Here is a 12,439-nt window from a genome sequence, read left to right as displayed (position 1 = left end):
ACAGAAAGCTGAGGTAGTGAGTACACTCAGTGATAGCAGCACAACTCAAAGTAATCTGACAGGTGGGAGTGATGGCTTGGCAAAACCAGAATTAAATTCTGTAGGGACAACGACAAGATTTTCTTAGGGAAAGTTTGTGATGTGCGCAAAGAATGTAATGTGTTAATAGCCGTGGTTTCTTGGCCAACTGCCCCGGTGGTGGCTTCAAACCTTTTGTTATCCTTCTGCTTTGAGAACAGAATTTATTTTCTACCCGTGTCCCTCCAGTCTGGTTTTGTTGGTTCATTTGGGAGTAAAGTCTGACATATTCCATGAATCCCCCTAGGATCCTTGAATCCCTGTGTTGCATGAAGCCATTCAGTTAGAGGCAGTCAGTGACACTTCCTTACTTACTATTAATTCGTTACAGGCAAAATTCCATCTCTGTTTTTATGATGTTTGTGGTACTGTGGATGCTCCCTCTTTTCCCCTTCACTGCCCCCCAAAAGCTCACTTCAGCAGTATGAAGTGAACCATGCTTGGAGTGTTATTAAGTAATATTCCTTATTACAAAAAGCACAGGGCTCCCTTTAATGAGAGCTTTAATGCTCCCAGCTCGTGTCACTGTCTGGGGAGCCCCTTTCCTTTGTCCTTAATGAGCACCTCCTCATTTGCACTGTCCCTGGATTTATGGAGGGACAGGAGAAAAAAACTTCAATTTATTATGTCTTAAATGAACTGCTCCCAAAGCAAAACCAAAGAGAGCAGTAAACTGGTGCCTCTGCATTATATAGTTTGATTTTTATGGAGCTGTATTGTGATGTTCTGCCTCACCTAAGCAGGGTGAGCACAGGCTATAATTACCTCTTGTGAACCCCATTTTCTGATAACCTCCCTGGCCTCTCCCTCTTCAGGATGTTGAATCTGTCAGTTAGGGGATTTTATTTGTTCTCACTGATGGAGCTGGATATGGTTAGAAGCAATGAAGCTCATTTGATATCTCATTTACCTGAAAAAATGGGGCTCGCTCCCTGAATTTGAAACAGGAAAAACATTCGGTTTTGTGAATTTTACTCTATTATACTTGAATTCTTTCTGTTAATTCTTTCTCCTTATGCTCATTCTCACCTTCTCCTGCTCCAGCTGCACTCAGTTCCCCTCTTTGGCAGATATTCCTGCATACCCTAAGAGTTAACTTGAAAGAAAACAGATTTTAATTGATGAATCCCAGTTTTAGAAAAAAGGGCTTTAAGGTCAAAGCCTGCCTATGTAGAGGGAATAGCCAGGCAGTAACAACCGTGTTCCTGGGCTGAGATTAAATCCACGTCCCTTGTGCAAGATGAACTGACGTAATGGTGTGACTCCTTGCTTTTCTGACTTAGGGAAAAATGTACTAATTCCTTAAAGTTTTATTATAATTTAACTTCTTTACAGGAGTGTTTTGGATCAACGTAACTGTGCCTTTGATGTGAGCAATTTAAAATAAAATTTGAGGTGTAAGAAGGTGGTTTCATGATGGCGGGGTTTGTTTGTTTGATTTGGTTTTCTTTTGACTTTGGCTCACCTTCGGCTTCCTTGTATTCCAAAATGTGGAGCCACCTAAACCGTATTTTTCAGCTGGATAGCAGCAGTCCAGAACTTTCTGTCTAACCTATGGCTAAAAGCAGAGATCGATAATAAATGGTCTGGTGCCTTCCTGCTTTTGCTGCATGTGAGTGTTTTCTCTGTAGTTCAAGGGTTATAGAAATTATAGTTGACAAATCTCAGCTACAAATAATATTTCTAGCATTTTGCATAAAGTCTTAAAACCTTTTTATTTATTTCCTTTCTTGCAAGAATCAAATAAGAGGCTTTTACATACAAGGGAAGGTTTTTTTAGACTTAAACTTCAGAATATTTTCAATATCTGCAACATTATCTTTTGAATAATAATTACCTCTTATATTAAATTATAAGACAGCAGGATTCAGGATTAGATCTCTGCATATTATTCTAGTGAAGGAAATTATGACAGGGGTCATTTTTTAGAATTATGTAGGAGGGTAAAAGGTCCCAGGCAGCATTAGAAGGGAAGGCGTTTATAATTAAATTGTAATTTAGGCCTATGATTTATAGTTTTCTCAATGAAAAATTTGGTGCTATAGAGAGATCCTAAGAGGAACTTTAGTGAGATACAACTTAATGAAATAATAAAAAGAAAAATGATTCTGGAATAGACTGTATTGCAGTGGTCCCCATCAGGATGCTGCAGTGGAGCTGCTGTGCTGTCACAGTTTCCCTTAGAAACTCCCTTTTCCAGGGGTATTTTCCAGGCAGCAAAGTTTGTTTAGGCTGAAACATGGCATGGAAGGTTTTCAGATCAAGGCGATTTTCACAATAGATACCTTTTTAACTCATTTAGCTCATTAAAACTTAGGGAAGTGTTCTAAACAATACGAGTTGTCAGTTCAGGACAAACCACTGTTTCTTTTTGTTATTGTTAGTCACGAGCTGGAAGAAAACTGTGAGCCTTGTTCTTCATAATTTGTGAAGTCATTAGAGTGTGGATGCTGAAAATCTGCTCTGAAATAGCACCCACTTACCTAGAAATAGCTCATTTCTACCTAATGTGCAGAGGAGTTTGGAGTTTCAGTGTTATTCTGCAGAGCAGATAGATACTGGAATTAAAGAAAAGAGTATTTTTATCGTTATTTGTATTAATTAACGGGCTAAACTCCTCCCGACCATGATGAAGAACTCTTTTACTGGCGGGAAACCATTAATACAAAAAGGTTAAATGGTTTGCCAAAGGTAATTGAGGCAGTCAGTGACTGATCTGACACCAGGAGCCATCTCTGACCTGATCTCCTCTGGCAGTAAAACTCTGCTGGCCTGGTTTGCACAGTGGCCAACAGCTCTGGCTTGGCTTAAACCACATTTGGGTTAGGAAGGAATAATTTGGATTAAAAATTACTTTAAGAAAGGGATGTAGGTTCAGACATTGTCTTTTAAACACCAATTTCTTGTGCAAACTCAGCAGCTGTTCCTACAAATGGTAGGAATAAGCTGGCTCAGGCTATAAAAATAGCCTTTCTTTTTTCCTTTTTGCTGCAATTACTTGAATTTTGTGTACAGTTGTAGAAAGCCAACAGGTAAGTTTAGAGTGTGGGTTTCAAGATTAGCTCCTGGACTATACTAACTCAGATTAAGGCACTGTATCAAGCCTTCTGGTACTTAATTTTTTTGCAGTAACTTTGAATGCAAGTAAGTACCTGATTGAAATAAATGTACTTCTAAGCACCCTCTGATATAAATGAAATTGTTGAAATTGTGTCTGGGCAAAGTGTGACATTTTCCATGTCACAGAAGGATGGGAAGGAGGATGTGACTTAAAAATATCAGATATGGAACTTCAAAAGAGGGAAGAACAGAAAGATCCTGAACCAGCGAAATTCTCTCGTCTTCCCTCTGAGAAAGTTGCTGAGAACTCAGGACCTCACTGCAGGTCCAGCAGGGCTGGGAGGGGAAGGGTGGGCTCCCCGAGGGGCTGAAGAGAAACCAGCACCGAGGTAGGGAGGACCTGCCTTTCTAATGATTGATATTTGTATTTTAAACATTCACTTGAAAATTATCCAAATATCTGTTTATTTAACTTGTGCACAGAATCCTCCCAAGTATCCAAATTTAATGAGGAAACAATCAGATTTTTAAAAGCTGTGTGTTCCCATAATGAATATTTAGGAATGTTAACAAATAATGTTAAGTCTTGGGAAAAAAAAAGTTAATAGCACAGATTGTTCTTTGGTTTCTAGGTAAACAACAGCTACTTTAGAATTTATCTAAATAAAGAAGTTATGCCACAGGCTCTAGGATTTTCAGAGGCATATTTAGTTTTTTATTGTGTCAAATTAAAAATAAAATCCAGGGTAGCCTTTTCTTTTCTGTTTTCCAAGCTAACTTGAAAAAGAAAAGGTTAAGACTAATACTTGAAAAAAGGGTTATTTCACCCTGAAGAAGAAAACGTTTTTCTTCTATTTGCAGAAAATGATTCTTTTCCCTGTAGTTCTGTGAGCGTTGCTTGCGGTAACTGTTGATTATGGAAACATTTGTTTGCGATCTCGGTTTTTAACCCCCTGGCTGCCCTCGGTGACGGTGCCGTGTTCGGCTCCTTTGTGTGAGGCGCGGGATGCGGCAGCGGCGCCTTTGTTCCGCGAGAAAGTCGCTTTGATACCGAGAGGAGCGGGGGATGTCCCACCGGCCCCGAACCGCGGTACCGAGCGCGGGGCACCTTTGGTGCGGCAGGGTCGTTCCCCGCGGCCCGGCCGCGCTGAGGGCTGAGGGCGGCCCGGCCGGACGCTCCCGCAGCCCGGGGCCGCCCCGGGCACCTCTGCCGGCAGCTGGCGGCCCTCGCTTCAGCGTTTGCGGCTTCGCAGCCTCGTGTCACCTCGCACAGGGCCTGCAGGGAACGGCTTCCCAGTGCCAGAGGGCTGCGTTACATGGGATAGTGGGGAGGAATCCTTCCCGGTGAGGGTGGGCAGGCCCTGGCACAGGATGCCCAGAGCAGCTGTGGCTGCCCCTGGATCCCTGGCAGTGCCCAAGGCCAGGCTGGACACTGGGGCTTGGAGCAGCCTGGGACAGTGGGAGGTGTCCCTGCCCTTGGCAGGGGGTGGGACAGGATGGGCTTTAAGGTCCCTTCCGACCCACCCCATGCCCTGTGGCTGAATTTTGACTCCCAGCGCCACACGAGGCCATTCCGATGCCGCTTTCCTGCCGCCGTTCTCCCGCTCTGAGGGCGGCCCAGCCTTCAGACCCCGCAGAAGCCCTGTGGGTGGGCACAAGGGACCCCAGAGGGACAGCTCCGGGGGCGCCGGTGGCTCCGGAGCTGTGGGAAGGCTGTGCCTCCGCCTTGCTCCGCCTGGGAGCGTGGGGAATGCCCGGGCCGAAGCCGTTTCCGTGGTGTGGGCAGGGAGAGCCACGGGGCGTTTAGGTCAGGAAGGGGGGAGTTCCTGCGTGTGAGTGGGAGAAGCTGGGACTAGGACTGCGCCGAGGAAGAGGAGCGTGAGTGAAGCACGGAAGCGCCTCTTCAAACACCAGGATTTTTTGCTGCCTCTGCCGCTGGCCGAGGGCCGGGCGAGTCCCTGAGCCCGCAGCGCCGGCTGGGCACGGCCCCAGGAGGGTGCTGAGAAATCACCGCCGTGAAAACCAGTTAGGAACGTATTAAATGCTGTGAAATGCTGCACTTCAAAGAAAAAAAAATCCAAGTCTGAGGTGGCTTAGACTGGATACCCAAAATTAATAGACATATTTGACCTTAATCTGTCTTTCTGGACAAGTTTAATTATAGCAATTTCTTAACTTCAGCTCAAGATCTTGTTTTAGAAATGTTAGTGTTCTCTGAATGTATGGGGTTTTGTATTTAATATCACCGTGTTTTCTAGGGAAAGGCAAAAATCTGCAACAATTGACTGGACTGGAATCACCCAGGACTTTAGAGATGCCCATGATTAATTTCTTTTTCTAAATAAATTATATAAATAATGTTTCTGAGATAAGATCGAATTGGGGGTGAGGAAGAAGAAACTAGAAATACTGTTTTGGAGCAAAATTTAAAAGGGAATTTATTTTGGAATTATTTTATTCCTTTTGTGATCACAGCCTGTCCTGGCAGGAATCTTTCAATGTAAACCATTTGGAATGAGCTGATGATTAAAACCTGATGATGTACGTGTTGATTTACACCAACTGGAGTCATAGCATTTGTTTTAGCCTTTATTTTTTTGTCTTATATAACTTAAACAAAGATGTAAAGGTTGTGATATCACTGTGTAATTTGAAATATAAATATTTGGAAATGCAAAATGTGCTACCACACGGCCATATGTGTGTAGTAGTAGTACATCCTAATATGTACCATCAGTAGTACCCGTTCTGTAGTTACTGCAGCTTTTTAGCTTTCTTTTCCGTGCCTCAGTCCTGCCAGCAGCATCGTGGTGGAGTTTTACTCTGCCCCTGAAGAGCTCCAGACACTGTGACCCACAAAACTGTTCAAAAGTAATGACTGGTAGGAATAGAGGCTTTGGGTCAACTCTGGTTTTTCTTATTTGTTGTATAAAAATGCATTTCTGATTTTCTAGAAGTTTTTAAGGAGATATTTTATCTCTTACACAATAGATACAATTTTACCATGTTTTACTCTTTCTCTATTTACAAGAAAAAGCTGAAAATGCAAAATTTTAGACATGAGCAGCATCTCTATTTTCATAAATTTGACACCTTTTATATGAAATAATTTCAGGTTTTCTATTAAAATGGAAAGAAACCATCAGTGCCTGAGATTGAAGCCTCTAAGAAAGCAGTTTTGAGCCATGCTGATGGTGTAGAAAAACTCCTGGGTTAGTAAATAAAAAAAAATTAAACTGTTTTCCTCTTTCTTTCCGTGGGGCTGGTTTTGTGAGTGGGATTCTAACAGAGCAGGACTCGTTGCTTGAGTGCACTTACTTTAGTTCCACATCTTCCCCAACTCCAGGAACTTGAACTTGTCATTATCAGCCCCAGAAGGTCAATGCATTACCCAGGGTAGCGGCTCTTTCATGTGGCCTTTCTGAGGAGAGAAAAACCAGCTTTTAATCTTGGCTTTTATAAAACACTGTGTGTACTGGATACATCCTAACTTGTCATTTCCTCGTGTGTTTTAGTGCTGGGGGAGATCTGGAGATGCTTTGTGATGCCACACAGATACACACGTCCGCAAAAGGCCTAATCTGAAGTGAATCTTCTATAAATAATAAACAACAAATAGGCTCCTTTTAGTTATATTAGCCCCAAAATAGGTCATGTACATTTGTTCTAAATGCAAACTTAACAATAAAGTAAATTCCCTAGGTGGAGAATTTGATGTGTTTGTGCAAATTTTCTGGACATAGTACAAAAAAAAAGCCAACACCTATATTTTACCATTTAAAATATTTATACATTGTCTTTTAAAGTCCTGTGTTTGAAATACTGTTTATAATAAACTCCCTAGGAGAGAACTAATAGTCACAGGTAAACATTTGCCATTTGTTACTTGAACACAAAGTAATCTTTAACTTTTTAAACAGAAACTTAGTGTTTCCCATTGCTACCAGAGAAGTTGTCGCCTTTGTCAGCCTCCTGCTCCAAATATTCTGATTTTTTCACTCGTGGTCCACATGGTATTGGGGTTCCATGGGCTTCTCAAGGAAGGCGATGAAAGAGAGCGAGCCTTGTGTCACTAGGCTTTGTCCCTCTGGGCCTCCACTGGAAATATGTGAATATGGTTTTCAAATAAAAAAAGGCTGTAGAGGCTGCCTAGGCCATTCTGTTCATGCTCCCTCAAATATAAACCCCAATATGTTAAATTCTGTGGTAACTGATAAAGGAAGGAATATCTGAGGAACAGGTGATTTATTGTGGTTATCTATTGTAATTTTCCTACTATTTCTGCCTAGTACAGCTGTGTCTGGGTTTTAATTGGCATCTTTAAGTGCTTCGATAATACAAATAATATATATAGGGTGTCTCACAGTAGAACTAGACAAAGGTAAAATGCTAAAAATTGTAGTGCGACACTTTCCAGCTTGTGTTGTTCCACGGAGCGAGGCGGGATCTGAAGTTGTGGCATCACCCATTGTACCCCACATAATTTCTCCGTCCCTATTCATTTTCATCCCAGAGATGCATTGTAAAAGTGTAAATCCATCACTAGATAATTTTCAGTTCCATTATTTACCAAAATGAATAGTTAAGCAAGTCATTGTTATTAGTGGGATGCTATTGTTGTTTTGCAGAGATAGGGCCTGCCAAGGGCTTGAGTGATGTGCACTTGAGTGTTCTTTCAAGATCCTTGTACCTGTTTCATTTGGGAGGAGTTTCACTCATGTAAAATCAAACAGAAACAATTTTAGTAGCCTCTGAAAAGAGAAGAAGGGAAAATGGATATTAATGAACTATTTAATATTCTGCTGTGGCAGAGATGCAGTGATTTTGCTGTTGACACTTTTGCATGGAATTAAAGAGATCTGGTGGTTGTTTTACTTGTCTGTCTTTGTTCCTGAAAGACTTTTCAGTGTCATCAGATTTGGTTTTGTAACCTGGGAGAGATTTTACAGACATGCAGGCAAGAAAAAAAAAAGCACTTCTTTTTCATGAAATTCATTGGTATTCAAAACATGGTCCTTTGATGAATTAGAAATTTTGGCTAAAGCTTTAATGAGATTTTTATTTCCTGAACTTATGTTGGAAAACGTGTGAGCTTCACAATTCACAATTCTGAACAAGGGTGGGCTTGGTTTTTCTGTTCAAGAGTATTTCTGGCTTGTTGTTTATTTCTCAGTATTGTATTGATTGGTGAGTTGAGAAGTTCATGATGAAGGTGGAAGAGTTTAGAGCTATGGATATTTACTTTGTGATGCATAATGGGTGGGGAGCCTTTGGCTCGTGGGTGCAGGAGAACCTGTGGGACCTCTGCCAGAGGAATCTGCAGCAGTGGCCGTCTCCTGTTTTCTGCCTCACCCTCTGAACCACAGCATGGGGCAGTAGCTGTAAGTGCCCTAAAGTTCCTGGCTGCTGAGCCTGCGGGGTCTCTGGCTTGGGACTGACACTGGTGTTTTCCACATCCTGAGCTGTGAACACAGACTGGCAGATTTACATACTGGCTGCATAAATGGAACTAGATAACCGCTTGTGTTTTTTTCATGGTTAGTAGAATCTTTCACTGTGTGGGTGGTTACTGGGGACAAGTAATTTGGAAAGCTTTCCAGAAGCTGTCATTGAGTGGTCTTAGATTTTATAACATTCCTTGTGTTCCCGTGCTGTGCTACGCACAAAAATTCTCCTGACTCAAGAACATTGGAGTGATATGACTTACCACATTTTGAAACTCACGTGTGTTCCAGCATGTTAGAAGTATTAGGAATACTCAAGTTATCATTGTACTTTGTCTTTTCATTTACTTAAAATCAAAGGTTTTTTCCCATCGCTTACAGAAATGTTTTGGTGTTAACTGAAAAGAAGGATGTATCAGTATATGGGCTTAGCTGTTATGGAAGCTTTTTGTTAGTCATACGGACAAGAAGAAATTCTGTTTGTTCACATCCAACCCCAGCTAAATGTGTGTTTTCCATTTCTTTGTGCCAGCTACTTTCTGGATTTATCCTGAACAAGAAGAGGAATTACTGAATTAACGCCCAGGCAGTGAGTGTCCTGTGTTAGATGCGACAGTCCAGAAGTCCTTCATAAATGGTGAGTAAACCTCTAGTTTTGGATTTCCACAATGAGTTTTTAGCTTTATTTCAATGAGTTTTAGGTCAAAGCTGTCCACTTTTCAGCTCTCAGTCTGGAGATGTGTGAATTGTGGCGACAGTGTGAGTTGGAGTCTTTGCATGTAGGTTATGGAATTCTGTATTTTCAGAACTTATCTCTCTATTTGAGCATTGAAGGCCTATTCCAAAAATAATAAAGATAACAATAATTGTGATCTTTATAACTTTTTCTGGGCAGCTGCAGCAGTCAGTGGTCTGTCTGTGTGAATGGCTCCAGGATACGGAGGTCTGAACAAGTAGTTTTGGGAGGAGAAGGTTTTGTCTGCACTCTTACACTGTCCTGGGAGAGGAATTTCTGAAAATGTGATGTAAATGCAAATCTGTGTTTCAAAATACTGAAATGCCTGTGTGCTAATGCTGGTTGCTTGCTATGGTATGTTTGGGGTAAGTTTGCTGATGATGTAGTCAGTGTAATTTTATTTTGATGTATTCAAATACAAGATGTAATATTATTTGAGAGTATAAGATCTTTCTCTTCATTATCTAGTGCTAAGCGTTGCTGTGCTTCTCTGTTGTCAGTGTTATGGTAGTCTACTTGCATGTTCAATTTTGGCCAAAATAACCTGAATCAGGGAGGGGTGGGAAAGAAGAAGGTGCTTGTAGACAGGTTTGTGGAATCACTGCAGCAAGTTTTAAATGATGTATGAAATGAAAAATTCCTGTCTGATGCACAGGGTGAGCAGAGCCATTGATGTCTGTGAAATCGCTGCTGTGAGAGGCTATTTCAGAGACTCACAGGGTGGCTTGGGTTGGGAGGGACCTCAAAAATCATCTTGTTCCACCCCCTGCCATGGACAGGAACACCTTCCCCTAGACCAGGTCGTTCAAGTTTTTCTAATAATATTTCAGAAATTCCAAGTTTTAATTCTGTATAAAACTCTTCTGCTTTTGCAAGGCAGAAGTCTTTCACAGCAACAAAATTCATTAGAAAAATCTTTCAAGATGGTGCATCAATAAATATCCTAAGGCAGTTTTCTAGGTTTGTGTGGGTTTTTGAGCCTGAGCAGCGCTACTTTACAGAACGCCATGTGGGTGTGAGGGTGGTGGTGAGAATGCTTTGAACTGTCCTAAAGTGAGAATTTAAAAAGTTTAGTGATGGGATTCAAGATCAGGAGTCCAGTGGTTTGTTTGAGAGGTGTAGTGGGTATAGGAACTGGAGCGGAGTAAGAGTGATACCCACTGGAAAACCAGGGGAGCAGGGTTTGGGGAGAGGGATGGATTTGCATGGCTGATACAGAGCAGGAACTCCAGGGCAGCAGTGGAGACAGAACATTCTCCTTTTCCAGCTTAGTCACCCAAACTGTCCTCTTGCATTTCATGATGTGGCTCCTGTGGGGAAAAATAAGATAGTTTCAGTTAAAACAGACAAGGGTCCAAAGTAACATTATCCTGGTTAGTCAAACATCTGTATTTCCTAGCAATCAAGTTTGATGCATCTGTGCCAGTCTGAAAATGTAGTTTTGAGAGTTTAAGGAATGTATGCACAGGTAACTGCATACACTTTTGCATTTTAGTTTTATAGATGTTCTAGAAGTAACCTTTCAGCACCCTTTCTGTGTAGTCTTTGCATATTTAAGTCTCCAAGTCTCTTATCAGAGAATTTTGTTATGTTTTTAAATTGCCGGTGGTTGGGATTTTTTACTTTCATTTGTTATTATTGAAAACAATACTGGAAGAGAAAATAGTTTTTATATTGTGCCATCAGGTCCTGTAGAAAGGAGAACACAGTGTCTGAAAAAATTGAGAACACTTTCATAAATCCTGCTTTGTTATTTAATTTTTCTTTTTTCTTTTTTTTTTTTTTTGGCATGTTCACATTGTGTTTCTGCTCTCTAAAAGCATGGACTTCCAGCTCTGCTGTTGTGCTGTGCTGATGCAAGCAAGCTTTTCAGTGGTTAGAAAGAAAAAAGATAAGAGAACAGCATATAGATGGCTTTTAAAGCTAGCAGCTGATTTGTTTGTTGTCATGATGGTCAGTATTGCCCTTTTCTTAGTTCCTCAGTATTGTTTCCTTCAATGTCTGGGGCTTCTGAGGTGCCTGACTGATCCACCCAGTTTCCCAGCTGGTGAGCTTTCCTGTCAGAACAGAAGTGCAAAACCAGTGAAGTGATGAACCAAACCCCTAAATTCACTCATGCCGGTCATGCTCTCACACCACCCCAGCTCCTCATGCCCTCCTGTCTCCAGGTCTCCCAAACCAGGGTCCCAGTGTGTGCTCCAGGAATCCCAGCCTGTGTTTGGCTGGGCCACGGCACTGTCTGGTTCCAGCCGCAACTTCTGTGTCCTGTCTGCTTGGCTTGGGGTAAGCCTTGGAGAAGTGACTTCCTGGTTTAGGGATGGAGGAGCAGGAGCTGTTCCTTCCATCTCTCCAGCTCTTCCCCCTCTTTCTCTGGTGCAGTAGTTGACAACTTCTGTTGTGATAATACTCTTCTCCTCGGACCTGCCTCTTCCCAAACTCATTTACTGTAGATTACATTTTTGTATGTGTTATTACAAATATTAATTAGACTTTGCTTTACTGGAAACGGAGGGGTTTGGAATGCATATACTATGGAAAAAAAGGAAATAAGGAGTTAAGTGATATTTGCAGGGCAATTATGTAGTAGTCTGTGATAAAATAAGAAGCAATAGCATGAATAAACCAAATAGTCAACCATTGTTTTTTACTGAAATTGTTCGACACAGTAAAGGACTCTGCTTGATTACTGCAAAGCAGTAATACTGAATCTGAACACAGGTTTTCACCAAATTTGGGTGTGGATCTTAGTCTCTGAAAAATACCTACAAAAAGGTGCTGCAAGCCTGTCCTTTCCTGAGTCCTGCAGAGCAACCAGCACTGTCAGCCCATGGAAAATGCTTTTTGCAGCAGATTGGTTGTAAGAAGTGTCGTGCAGTAAGAGTGTTTGTGTGCCTTAAGTGAATTTATCAGGTGTCTGGAAGTTACATGTTCTTCAAAGATCAACCTTCTTTTATACGTCTTATTTGTAACTCTTCTATATAAATTACCTGTGGTTTACTGGAATTGGGCTGAAGACCCAGTGCTGGGAGATGCTGTTAATGGAGTTAGTTTGGGATGTTAAATAGGAAGAACTGCATAACTTTAAAGAAGTGATGACAATAAGATGAAATCTAATAGATTC

The 12,439-nt window shown here is 41.5% G+C and overlaps 1 protein-coding gene across 1 annotated transcript in view; it reads left to right on the top strand.

Annotated features, from left to right (window-relative positions):
* The window catches only part of ZFHX3 (zinc finger homeobox 3), a 401,385-nt gene that overhangs the window by 68,373 nt on the left and 320,573 nt on the right, over positions 1 to 12,439 (top strand). The window contains exon 2 of the mRNA XM_032121503.1: positions 9,115 to 9,219. The gene's annotated coding sequence lies outside the window, so the exon portion shown is untranslated. The remainder of the gene's footprint in view (positions 1 to 9,114; positions 9,220 to 12,439) is intronic.

Source organism: Corvus moneduloides, chromosome 12 (assembly GCF_009650955.1).
Source record: "Corvus moneduloides isolate bCorMon1 chromosome 12, bCorMon1.pri, whole genome shotgun sequence".
Classification (NCBI taxonomy): domain Eukaryota; kingdom Metazoa; phylum Chordata; class Aves; order Passeriformes; family Corvidae; genus Corvus; species Corvus moneduloides.
The sequence above is the reverse complement of the archived record's forward strand: the minus strand, read 5'-3'. Positions and strand labels throughout refer to the sequence as shown.